Source organism: Phocoena phocoena, chromosome 21 (genome assembly GCF_963924675.1).
Source record: "Phocoena phocoena chromosome 21, mPhoPho1.1, whole genome shotgun sequence".
In the NCBI taxonomy this organism is placed as follows: Eukaryota; Metazoa; Chordata; class Mammalia; order Artiodactyla; family Phocoenidae; genus Phocoena; species Phocoena phocoena.
Window position 1 is genome coordinate 9,049,318 of NC_089239.1, and position 12,327 is coordinate 9,061,644.

Sequence of the window (12,327 nt, forward strand, 5' to 3'; positions counted from 1 at the left end):
GAAGTAGGATTAAAAATATGATGTGACATACCTTTGGGTCCCTCAGTCTAGTGTCAGTGAATAAGGAGGAAACCATATAAGCAAGTTTCTCAGCATATCATGCCATGGGATTCTGGACTATCCATCCTCAGTTCCACCTGAGAACTACACTTCATTTATCTATATCCAATATTGAGCTTCCAGAAAAGATTTAGTTTGAAAAACAAGTTGGCTGTTGAAAGTGTTTGTAAACTACAATTCCATGATACACTCACCAGACCCAGGGTACCCATGAGTTTTAGATGCATAGCTTTTAAGTTGCCCTGGCATAGAGTGCCTTGCAATTTTATTAGCAGGAAAGGGCAAATGTATCCTAGAAGCCTGTGACTCATGAATGAGCATTCCAGAGAAAACACTGGTTTGATCAATTTGACTTCATACTGGAGATTATCAGTGAGGGCAAAATTGTCAAAGAGAACCAAGAATAAATTAATCCAGCCTGGTCAGTATACAAGAAAGGACAGGGGTTAGGAAAGCACAGTGCAGGAAGAGCCTCAATGAAATAATGACATAAACAATTTCTCCCCTGTCTACCCACATTTCATCACTATTATATCTAACATCCCACTCTTCAAAGAGCAGCATATGCCAAGGGGGAGGGATGGAGTGGGAGTTTGGGATTAGCAGGTGCAAACTATTATACAGAGACTAGATAAACAACAAGGTCCTACTGTACACCACAGGGAACTATATTCAATATCCTGTGATAAACCATAATGAACTGAATCACTGTGCTGTACAGCAGAAATTAACACAACATTGTAAATCAACTATACTTGAATAAAATAAATTTTTTTTTAAAGAAGAGCAGCATAAATCCCTTTGTCTCTCAGGGCTGATGGTGGACAAAGATATCCAGCTCTGTCATCCATCCTGCTAAAAAAGATGAGAGGTTCTTTGATGATAAAAGCATTTCAGCAAGTAGAATTTAACACACAATACAGTCGTAGCCTGAAAAATCCCTGGACTTCTCATTCTGTTTACTGACTGGGTGGATGCTACCTGAGGTAGCCACAGGTGGGTTTTTAGAGATCCATGTTCACCCATGCATGTACATGTATGTGTGTACTCACCTATGTATATATGAACATCCACTAGAAGAGAAAGAAGGGACTTAGGGAAGCAGACGAGAGAACCGGGCACTGAATCCCAAGCATGCCAGCATCTCTTTATATGTAGCTGCATCTAGCGGTCTTGACAGAATAATTCAGAAATGAAAAAACAAGAAAAACAAACCTTGAAATCTACATACTCTCTCCAGCTGGAGCTGGATAACTGCCAATTCTACCATAAGCTGCTTTGTCAATGCAAGAGGAATAAAGCAGGGAAGATGTATTTCATCTTTAGTGGAGCCACGTGACTGTAAGAATCAACTCGTCCATCATGTTCCATCACTGAGAAATTTAGTAAACAGTAGCAGAATAAAGAGTCGATAAATGGGCTTGCATAATACCTTGGCTTTTACTTGCTGTGCTTTTAATTTGGTAAATAAATGCCTTCCATTGGGTGCGCACCCTAGAGGCCAGGCAATGATGTGGATTAAGTAGTCTGTTGGCTCTGCACAGTGGAATGCATCTCAGAGGTCTAACTCACTATAATGGCTTTGGACCATTCAGCCGAAATCTCCCTGCTGTTTAATTTCAAACACTAAAAAGGGGCATGCAGGGGCAACAAGACTCAGAAGTTAAAAATACCACTTTTTAATAGTTTTAAGTCTGCTCCCTGTACAAGAAAGAGATAGATGCCTACAAGGTAAGAATACAAGCATATAGATGCTTACAGAAGACCTTCAGAGCATAGTTTACTTATTATATTAAGTTAACCTGAAAACAAGTCTGCTAGTGTAATACCAGAAAGCAATATTTAGCAAAGGAAAGATCCCACTGTTCTCCTACTTGGTTTCACAAAAGTAATGCAAGAAGTTTTCTGCACGATTATTTTCTACATTGTGAATTCTACGATCACTCAGAGGAGAAAAGAAAGCCTTCACAGAGGTTTCCGTTGCTCCTTTATTTTCCTTATTTCATCCATATTTTGTGAATCTGTGCTGGTTAGATTATATTTAAAGTATCACATTTTTTTTTTAACCCTTCCCCCTCCCAGTGTCCTCAAGTCCATTCGCTACATCTGCGTCTTTGTTCCTGTCCTGCCTCTAGGTTCTTCAGAACCATTTTTTTTTAGATTCTATATATATGTGTTAGCATACAGTATTTGTTTTTCTGACTTACTTCACTCTGTCTTACAGTCTCTGGGTCCATCCACCTCACTACAAATAACTCAATTTCATTTCTTTTTATGGCTCAGGAATATTCCATTGTATATATGTGCCACATCTTCTTTATCTTTTCATCTGTCGGTGGACACTTAGGTTGCTTCCATGTCCTGGCCATTGTAAATAGAGCTGCAGTGAACATTGTGGTACATGACTTTTTGAATTATGGTTTTCTCAGGGTATATGCCCAGTAGTGGGATTGCTGGGTCATATGGAAGTTCTATTTTTAGTTTTTTAAGGAACCTCCATACTGTTCTCCATAGTGGCTGTATCATTTACATTCCCACCAACAGTGCAAGAGGGTTCACTTTTCTCCAAACCCTCTCCAGAATTTATTGTTTGTAGATTTTTTGATGATGGCCATTCTGACTGGTGTGAGGTGATACCTCATTGCAGTTTTGATTTGCATTTCTCTAATGATTAGTGATGTTGAGCATCCTTTCATGTGTTTGTTGGCAATCTGTATATCTTCTTTGCAGAAATGTCTGTTTAGGTCTTCTGCCCATTTTTGGATTGGGTTGCTTGTTTTTTTGATTTTGAGCTGCATGAGCTGCTTGTAAATTTTGGAGATTAATCCTTTGTCAATTGCTTCATTACAAATATTTTCTCCCATTCGGAGGGTTGTCTTTTCGTCTTGTTTATGTTTAAAAAATATGGAACGCTCCACGGATTTGCGTGTCATACTCGCACAGGGGCCATGCTAATTAAAGTATCACATTTAATATATAGTCCTTGAAGTCCATTCAGAGGAAAGTAAAGAAACTTAGAACCATGTTTTCTGAGGAACACTTGAAAGAACTCAGAATCACTCAATCTAAAAAGAAAAGGCAGGTGGAATATATTGATGGAAGTGGGAGTGTCATGGCCAAAATCCTTATTTTCAAATACTTGAAGGGTTGTCATGTTTAGATGTTTTCAAAGGGTAGAAGTTACAGAAATAAATATTTCAGTTAAATTAAAGGGGAAAATGAGCCGTTTAGACATGAAATGGACTGGCTTAGGAGGTGGTGAAATTCCTATCATTGGTGTTGCTAAAAAATAAACTAGAGGATTAAATGTCAGGATATTCAAAAGGATGTGCAAAAATCATATTAGAGGTTAACTAAATGGTTTTGAGGTCTCTTCCAACCCTGAGAGGGTTAGAAAACAGGTCATGGTAATGTCACCAGAAAGCAAATCTTCACAAGCACACAGCCTGCCCATCTAAACTCTCTGAAGTGGGGAGCAGGGGAAGGGGTAGAAGAAAAGGAAGCCGATGACTAGAAAAGTAGTCAATAGGAGGAATTCAACTGGTTCTGAGGCAGAAGAATCAGAGCCCTAGAGAAACGCACTGTCCTTGAGCAAGTCATTCTGACCTTCTCAAGCACAGTCTTGTTCAAATTTCTATAAACACTTACTTAACTCACGGGCATGCTGGGTAGCTTACCATAATCCTGAGGTGACATGGTATACAGAGCACAGCAGTGTTTTAACCTGGGGGTCTCCGAGTGTATATACATCAGCATTTACCACATTTTGTGGCTGGATAAACAGAAGCACCAAGAAGCTTAAAAGCGTAGCTAAAAGAATAATGCATTTAGCCAGGGGCTGAAACAGAACCTTCCCAGATTTCTGCCTTTTTACTGACTGTTGCGACACAGAGAGTTAAACAAGTAATGGGCATCCAAGGGGGCAGAAGACAGAGTGAAGACAACTTCCCCGGCACTCACCTCTGCTAGAAGAGGGGCAGTTTCAACTCTGTACTTGACCACCCACACTCTAAACAAATAGCCCCTTGGGACTTCCCTGGCAGTCCAGTGGTTAAGACTCCGCACTTCCATTGCAGGGGGCGCGGGTTCGATCCCTGGTCGGGGAACTAAGATTCCACATGCCTCACGGTGCAGTCCACCCCCCCAAAAATAGCCCCACTAACCACGATCCCACAACCAAGGGTTAAATGGAGAGAAAAAGTTAGCACTCCTATAAAATTCACTGTTTAAGTTACAGCAGCTAATACGTCAATCCCTTGCTTAATATAAAAACAAATTTGTTATCTGCTGAGTTAAAAAAAAGAGCAGTTAGAGTGGGGGAGAGGCGTGAGGCCTAAGCCCCCCTCAGGAGGCTCACGTGCGAAGCTGAACCTGAAAGTCACTGCCAAAATCACGCACAGAACTTCGTAAACAGATGCTGAGACCTCACCCCAGGCTTACCAAGTCAAAGCCTCTACGAATGGGGTCTAGGAAAGCTTATTTTGTAAAAGCTTTATAGATGATTTTGCAGCTCACACAAGAATCCCGGGGTTTGTATCTCATTCCTAGACAGATACCCTAGGTCTGACAGGTCCAATGTGGTAGCCACATGAGTTACTGAGCCTTTGAAACATGTTAATCCAAACTGAAATGTGTTGTACATGTGAAAGACACACCAGAGTCCCCAAACTCAGTACTAAAGAGATTGTAAAAGATTGACTGCATGTTGAAGCGATAATAATATTTTGGATATATCCTGTCAAATAAAATATATCATTAAAATTACTTCCTCTTGTTCCTTTTTATTTTTTAATGGGGTAAATAAAAAATTAAACATATGACACTGATACTGTATTAATTACCTAGTTATATAGGTGCTGTATTAATTATCTCTTACATTCCTATAGACTTTTGCATTTTCAAAGTGTGTGCTTTGCCATCCACTGTCTCACTTGCCACATTATCCATACAAAAGCTCAACCAAAGGAAATCACTCAAGCTCACTCAGAACTACTATTCTCTTTATTAACTTCTTTCAGTTTATAAATCCCTTGCTGCTATCTTATGTCCTAACTGACTCCAGCTCGAGCTCTTTAGTTTCAATTAAAGCCAACAGCAGTCACCCTTCATACTTCTGTAGAAAAGATGCTACCTAGTTTTCCATCCTTCAGGAGATATTTTCCAATGGCTGTATCTTCAAAATATGGCACCTATTAAAAATCAGTCATAATTACTAATCTGGCGACCAACCGTTACTTGCCTGAAGTGGTGTTAGCTCAAGTATTTGTCACCTTCCTATGTATTGTACCCAATCATTGACAATTTGAGTCAATTTCTATGCCCATGGGTCTACTAATCAACAGAAGGAAAGAAATAAGTCATATGGTTTCTAACCTGAATGAAGAAGACCTCTGCTCGTATGTGTAAGAGATGATCTCTATCATCTAGAGTAGGAGCAGTGACAAGATGGGGAGAGAGAGGACATTTCAGAGAGAAGAAATGTTAAAGAGGGAAGGTCAGCGGGCTGCTGTGATAATGGCATCTGTAGGGCACGACATAACCAGCCTGGCTCCTGTGAATGTACTTAAAGACACACAAGCAGTGACAGTGGTTCGTGTGTGTGTGTGTGTGGGGGGGGGGGGGATCAGTACAGTCGGAGGCGGTGCCCTGCTCAGTACAACCACCTTATACGTTCTTGCATCACCAACTGAACTATAAGCACAGGTCTCCATGCAGGTGGAATTACCTCCTGCCATAAAAGTGACCAAACCACCAAACCACTGGCTAAGTCACACTGCAGCTGCTTCTCAGAAGCAAAAGTATCATTCATTTCCACTTGATGGAGGTCAGTTTTTTTTTTTTTGGCCGTGTCACAGCATGCGGGATCTTACATCCCCGACCAGGGATCGAACCCGTGCCCCCTGCAGTGGAAGTGCAGAGTCTTAACCACTAGACCGTCAGGGAAGTCCTGGAGGTCAGCACTGAAGGAAGAGTGACAAGACCTGGATTGCAGCACCAGCCATTCAAATAGTAACCGTATAATCCAAAGCAAGCCACTAAAACATGGAAGCTTTGTGTCCACCTCGTGGGATATTTATTTGAGAGCCTCAAATAAGACATTTGCACTCTTCACCACTTTAATTTCCTAGGATCACAGCACAGCAGACGTGAAGGAGCATGGACATTGGAGGTAAACAAGTAAATCATAAATCACTGCTTCTCAGTCTCGGTTCCCAAACTTCAAAAGAGAGAAAACGCCATGTAACTCATGTAGTTACGCAAATTAAATGCTACCATTTGTATAAAGCATCTGGCACATAGTATGCACTCAATAAATAACAGGGCTCTTCTTCCTATTATTATTATTCCAAGCCGCATCCAAATATATATGCACACAAAATTAGCATTGGTTTTAGTCAAATATGAACAAATAATTATCTGTGTGCCTATATACTGAAATTCATAGGGAAGCAGAATGGCAACGTTCATGGGAGCATCTGTCACTGTGTATTATGGAGGCGATTCTTCCATTTGTGAGTGATAGAGTCCAATGAGTGGTCTCCCACTAGACATGGCAACTAAGTTGCTAGACCGTCACTAACAATGGAAGATTGGTTCTTTAGAGAACAGTCAAGCCCCCGCTCACATCAGGACCACTTTGAACACCCTCAGTTCAGCAAAACAAAGAGTAACTGAGAGAATGGTCTCCCGATGAAACTCAGTCCGCTCCAAGTTCTTTCTAAGCATGACACGTCTTTATGAGACATTCTTCTGTTCTGCCATTTCCACAGAGTTCTAATAACAGCGGCCCAACTGCAGCCAGCACTGTGTGTCACACACTCACGGGAAAGGGGCCATATTGAGATCTGTCATAACTGGCGGTAACTTGGAGAGTGTAAGGGCATGGGTCGCTATACTCGAAACAGCTCCGACAATCCTGGTGCATATACACTCAACCACACACAGATAACCACTGCAAAGGTAAAAGAACCAGAAAGGCAATGTTGCAAAAGTGTTCTTTTAGTGGACATGAAGAAGGCAGAAGGTACATTACCCTGTTCAAAGTTTGATTTTTATCTTGTATCTTCCAGGGGTCTTCAATGAAAATTTCTTAATTCAGAAAGGCCCACTACATAGATAGGTAGAGAGAGATATATATATGCCAAGTTTAAATCTTCTTTTTCACCATTTTAAAAGCTAAATGATGGTATAAAGAAAAGTTTAGTCAAAAGTGATCTAAAACTGAAGGGCAGGGTTATATACATATATGTGTATATCTGATAAATAAATCTTTTTGGCTGTAAAAATACATGCTTATAAGAAACGAATAACTCAATCAATATTGAAGCGTATAAATTACAACACTAGTGTGTATACAAAGCTGCTGCCAAGTAACAAATGGATAAATGACAAAAAATTCTCAGTCTGAAAGCATAATTTAAAAGTCTCTAAAAGCAGGAGAGGTACTCATTCTATGAATTGCTTCAGTAGGGATCTGATGTATATTTGTCAACAAAGTGCCTTCCTTCCTAAACCCTATTTATTCCCCAATACTAGGAATTCCCTTCTCCCCTTTCCAGTACAGTTATTAGGTGAGGTTTTGAGGCCAACGTCACAGCTGACTCTCCAGGCAAGGCTGGCAGATCGGGGGCAAGTCTCCCCTCCCAGTACAGAGGGGCGGAGGATACTGCATTTCAGCTTGTGCCGTTTCAGATGTACCAAGAGGCCATGCTTGGTCCCCAAAGGCCACGGCTCTCTCACCTACTCCTATCGTGCTTCTGAGAGAAGAAAACACTGAGGCACACTCAGATTAATGTCATAACCTTTCCTGAGAGCAAACTTTGCCCGGGGGGGGGGGGGGGGGGCCGGGTGAAGTAGCGCTTGGCGGCAAATAGTCCCTAGATGGGGGGTGAAGAGGGACACAACATAGGTGGGAAAACGGGGCACTTTATACCTTCACAATGTAGCCTAGACCCAGCCTTGCAAAGAAAGATAGCAGGGACCAAGTTATAACTTAAGTTAGTCTCGGGTAATTCCACAACAAAGGAGTCACACATCATTTCTTTTTTCTCTTTTTTCTTTTTTCTTTTTTTTTTTTTTTTGCTGTACGCGGGCCTTTCACTGCTATGGTCTCTCCCGTTGCGGAGCACAGGCCCCGGACGCGCAGGCTCAGCAGCCATGGCTCATGGGCCCAGCCGCTCCGCGGCACGTGGGATCCTCCCAGACCGGGGCACGAACCCGTGTCCCCTGCATCGGCAGGTGGACTCTCAACCACTGCGCCACCAGGGAAGCCCCTGCTAGTCTATTCTTGAGTTGTGGCTTCTACTGACTCCAGACTAATTGTACTCAAATTGATGGAGCCAACAGACACTTCATCCTGGGTTCCATTTTCACATCTTGCTTTAAGATATACCACGAGGCAGCTGGTACAGTACCATATTGGCAACTAGCTTTCTGAACAGCCAGAAGGGCCTAAGTGCAGGCGAAAGAAATAGGAAGAGAAGATGCTGTGTCAGTTGATTGTAATGAGAAGTTTCCTAGGAGGTCAGATCTTCTTCAATCTCCAGTCAAGAGGATATGTGTGAGTTACTCACCAGGTTTGTGAATGCTAGTAAATTATACACATATTAATAAAAACTGTACAGCTTTTACAAGGGGGTTCTTTAATTTCAAATTCTTTTCTTATAGAAAAAAAAAGAGGAAAAGGAAAAATATAGTTGCTCAAATGATCCTTCATTAGCTGGCCACAAAGATGCAAAAGATTCCTCCCGGCAGGAAGTCCAGTCAGCTGTTTAATTGGCATGACTTGTGACATTGGAGCGTCCCAGCTACACAGAAATCCACAGGTGATTTGTATCATCCTCACTGCAAGGCAGTGATGCTGCTTAAGTGCAGGGGTTTAAAAGTAGGTGCTAATGAGCCAGTTGTTTTACTTGAGGCTGTATTTTGGGAACCATGCAGAGCTGTGAATTCTTCTACTAACGAGTGATTCTTGAAGATTTCTGGCTGCTTCTGCCACTGCACCCAAACAGGGGATGGTTCAGATTTTCAAAGTCCCAATGCCTAGCAGAAGTCAGTAACCATCCCATGGGTTTTCAGACTGTGCCCACACAAAACTTACTTGCAAAGCACAAATAGAGTCACAGATGCAGAAAACAAACTTACGGTTACCAAGGGGGGAAGGAGGGGTGGAATGTATTGGAAGATTGGGACTGACATATATACACTACTATATACAAAATAGATAACTTACTGGAGAACGGACTTGAGAATATGGGGAGGGGGAAGGGTGAGCTGTGACAGGGTGAGAAAGAGTCATGGATATATACACACTAACAAACATAAGGTAGATAGCTAGTGGGAAGCAGCCGCATAGCACAGGGATATCGGCTTGGTGCTTTGTGACCTCCTGGAGGAGTGGGATAGGGAGGGTGGGAGGGAGGGAGACGCAAGAGGGAAGAGAGATGGGAACATATGTATATGTATAACTGATTCACTTTGTTATAAAGCAGAAACTAACACACCATTGTAAAGCAATTATACCCCAATAAAGATGTTAAAAAAAAAAAAGATAACTAACGAGAACCTACTGTATAGCACAAGGAGCTCTACTCAGCGCTCTGTGGTGACCTAAATAGGAAGGAAATCTACAGAAGAGTGGATGCATGTATATCCACTATATATAGTGGGTATATGATTCACTTTGCTGTACAGCAGAAACTAACTCAACATCCTAAAGCAACTATACTCCAATAAAAATTAATAAAAAATTAAATAAATAAAATACAACAAAAGAAAAAATATGAAAATATTAACACCTGTGCACCTTCATCCTTCCAACCTTCCAAATACTTCCTTGACTCAACCACGAAAGTTCTAGGAATGTGTGTTCAACAGTTTTGAACACCACTTTTAAGACACTGTAGAGACGGAGGGAAGAGTTGAACATTCCAGAGTCTGCTGGTGAGACTACGCCTATTTACCATGTTAGCTTTATGTAGAACCTGATACTATTAATGAGATACGGAATGGCAATGGGGCGGGGCTTTCCTTCCAATCACTTTCCACTTTTTCTTGGTTTTTTTGGTTTGTTTGTCGGCCTCACAATCAGAAATCCTGAGCAGACTGTGAATGGCATTCTGACAGATATTCTGAAGACAGGAGACAATATGCTTTTAGCATCTGTCCAATTCAACACAAGTACTTCTGTGTTCAATCAGCCTGTAATGGGGGTCTACAGCATGTGGAAAAGCCGGACTGCAATACAGGCTTTAGAATCATCATTAATGTATATTGAAATGAACAATATGCCCCAAATGCCTTTACATGTCAAGTATGAAACCAGCTTCTAGCCCCTGCAGATGGAACAAAAATGAAATGAAACGCTGGCAGCGACTCTCCGGCCCTGGGAGGGAACAGGTTGAATCTCTGAGAACAACTGCTCCCCGGAGGCTGCGAGATTGCAGTTAGCAAACCAAGGGAGGCCGAGGTGACTACAATAAACCTCTGAGATTAGTTCTGAACACCACTGATGTGGGCCCTGGGCAGGGAGAGGCAAAAGGAACAGGACAGACTTTTTTTTTTAATTAAATAAAAATAATATGTAACAGCAATTAGCTTTAAAGTGGTTTGATCCCCAACTCTGTTTTCAAAACTCGGCACTCAACCCTGCGGCAGGCTGGGCACCTGGAAAGAGGAAAGCTCAGGGCTTTCAAAAAGAAATGAATGCGCTCACCTGATTGACACTACCTCACCTAAGCGGTGTTCAGTGGAGTTGGAAATGCGCATAGTTAAAATCCAGCAGTCAGAGTCAAAAGTCCCATACAGCGCGACACAAATACGCTGCCTTGGACATTCTCACATCTGTGACTCTGGGATAATGATTCTTTTGTTGGATGGCTTAGAAATATAGAAGCAGAAACATGCCCGGGATGTCTCTTTGGCAAAATCACTTTTAAAATGAAGAGACAGTTTCCATTTCAACAGGGAAATTCAATAACCAAGAGGTGAACATATGTCATAATAAATAAGCAAATGAAAAGGCATTAGCATGTTTAACACTTAGACTCATGTCATTTAAAAAAAAATCTCTATGTTTGACTTGTTACTTCAAGAAAAATAAGAAGGGTTGATTCATTCTATGTTATATTGCTTTCCTGCACAGCTTTTTTTCCCAAATGTTTCTGTTGGTGAAAATAAATCATTTGTACAGTCCACTCCTGAGCCACATCAATCCTACTTAAAATGTATATCCAAACCTAATACAAATCCCCAAACTCATTTTTTTTTGCGGTATGTGGGGCTCTCACTGCTGTGGCCCCTCCCATCGCGGAGCATAGGCTCTGGACGCGCAGGCCCAGTGGCCATGGCTCACGTACCCAGCCACTCCGCGGCACGTGGGATGCTCCCGGACAGGGGCACGAACGCGCGTCCCGTGCATCGGCAGGCGGACTCTCAACCACTGCGCCACCAGGGAAGCCCCCCAAACGCATTTTGCCCCACTGAATCTGATGTCAAAATCAGCTGGCACGTCTGCCGAGTTCTGGATATTAACTCCCAATCGCAGATCCTACATTCAAACAGTTCATTTTAAAGAACCCTCAAATGGTCAAGTTCCATCTCGATAATCGTGGACTTTAAAAACTATACAATTATATACCACATCTTCTGTTGATGGGCACTTGGGTTGCTTCCATATCTTGGCTATTGTAAATAGTGCTGCTATGAACATGGGGGTGCATCTGTCTTTTCAAATTAGTGTTTTTATTTTTTCCAGATATACACCCAGGGGTGGAATTGTTGGGTCATAGGGTAGTTCCATTTTTAGTTTTTACAGGAGCCTCCATACTGTTTTCCACGATGGCTGCACGAATGTGACTCACAGACATAGAATACAAACTGGTTACCAATGGGGAGAAAGAAGTCAGAGGGAGAAATCAGGGGTATGGGATGAACAGATACAAACTACTATACATAAAATAGAGAAGCAGTAAGGAGTTACTGTATCACATAGGGAATTATACCCATTATCTTGTAATAACCTATAATGGAATATAATCAGCAAAAATACTGAATCACTATGCTGTACACGTGAAATTAACACAATACTGTAAAGCAACTATACTTTAATAATTTTTTTTAAACTCACTCTAAAACCTGTACAATCATTGTTATATATTCATCTGCTGCCTTTCAGATGAAGGTTGCCTACAACTGAGACAAACCTGTATATGGCAGGTCATCATTTGTAAATGAGGTCAAGCACGTTTTCTTCTCTCCCAGTTGGAA

General features: G+C 41.6%; 1 protein-coding gene and 1 pseudogene across 2 annotated transcripts in view; both read right to left on the reverse strand.

The window, feature by feature from the left end:
- The window catches only part of UNC5D (unc-5 netrin receptor D), a 597,176-nt gene that overhangs the window by 387,582 nt on the left and 197,267 nt on the right, over nucleotides 1-12,327 (reverse strand). The gene's annotated exons all lie outside the window — the stretch shown is intronic.
- Nucleotides 2,959-3,053, reverse strand: LOC136141945 (U6 spliceosomal RNA; annotated as a pseudogene).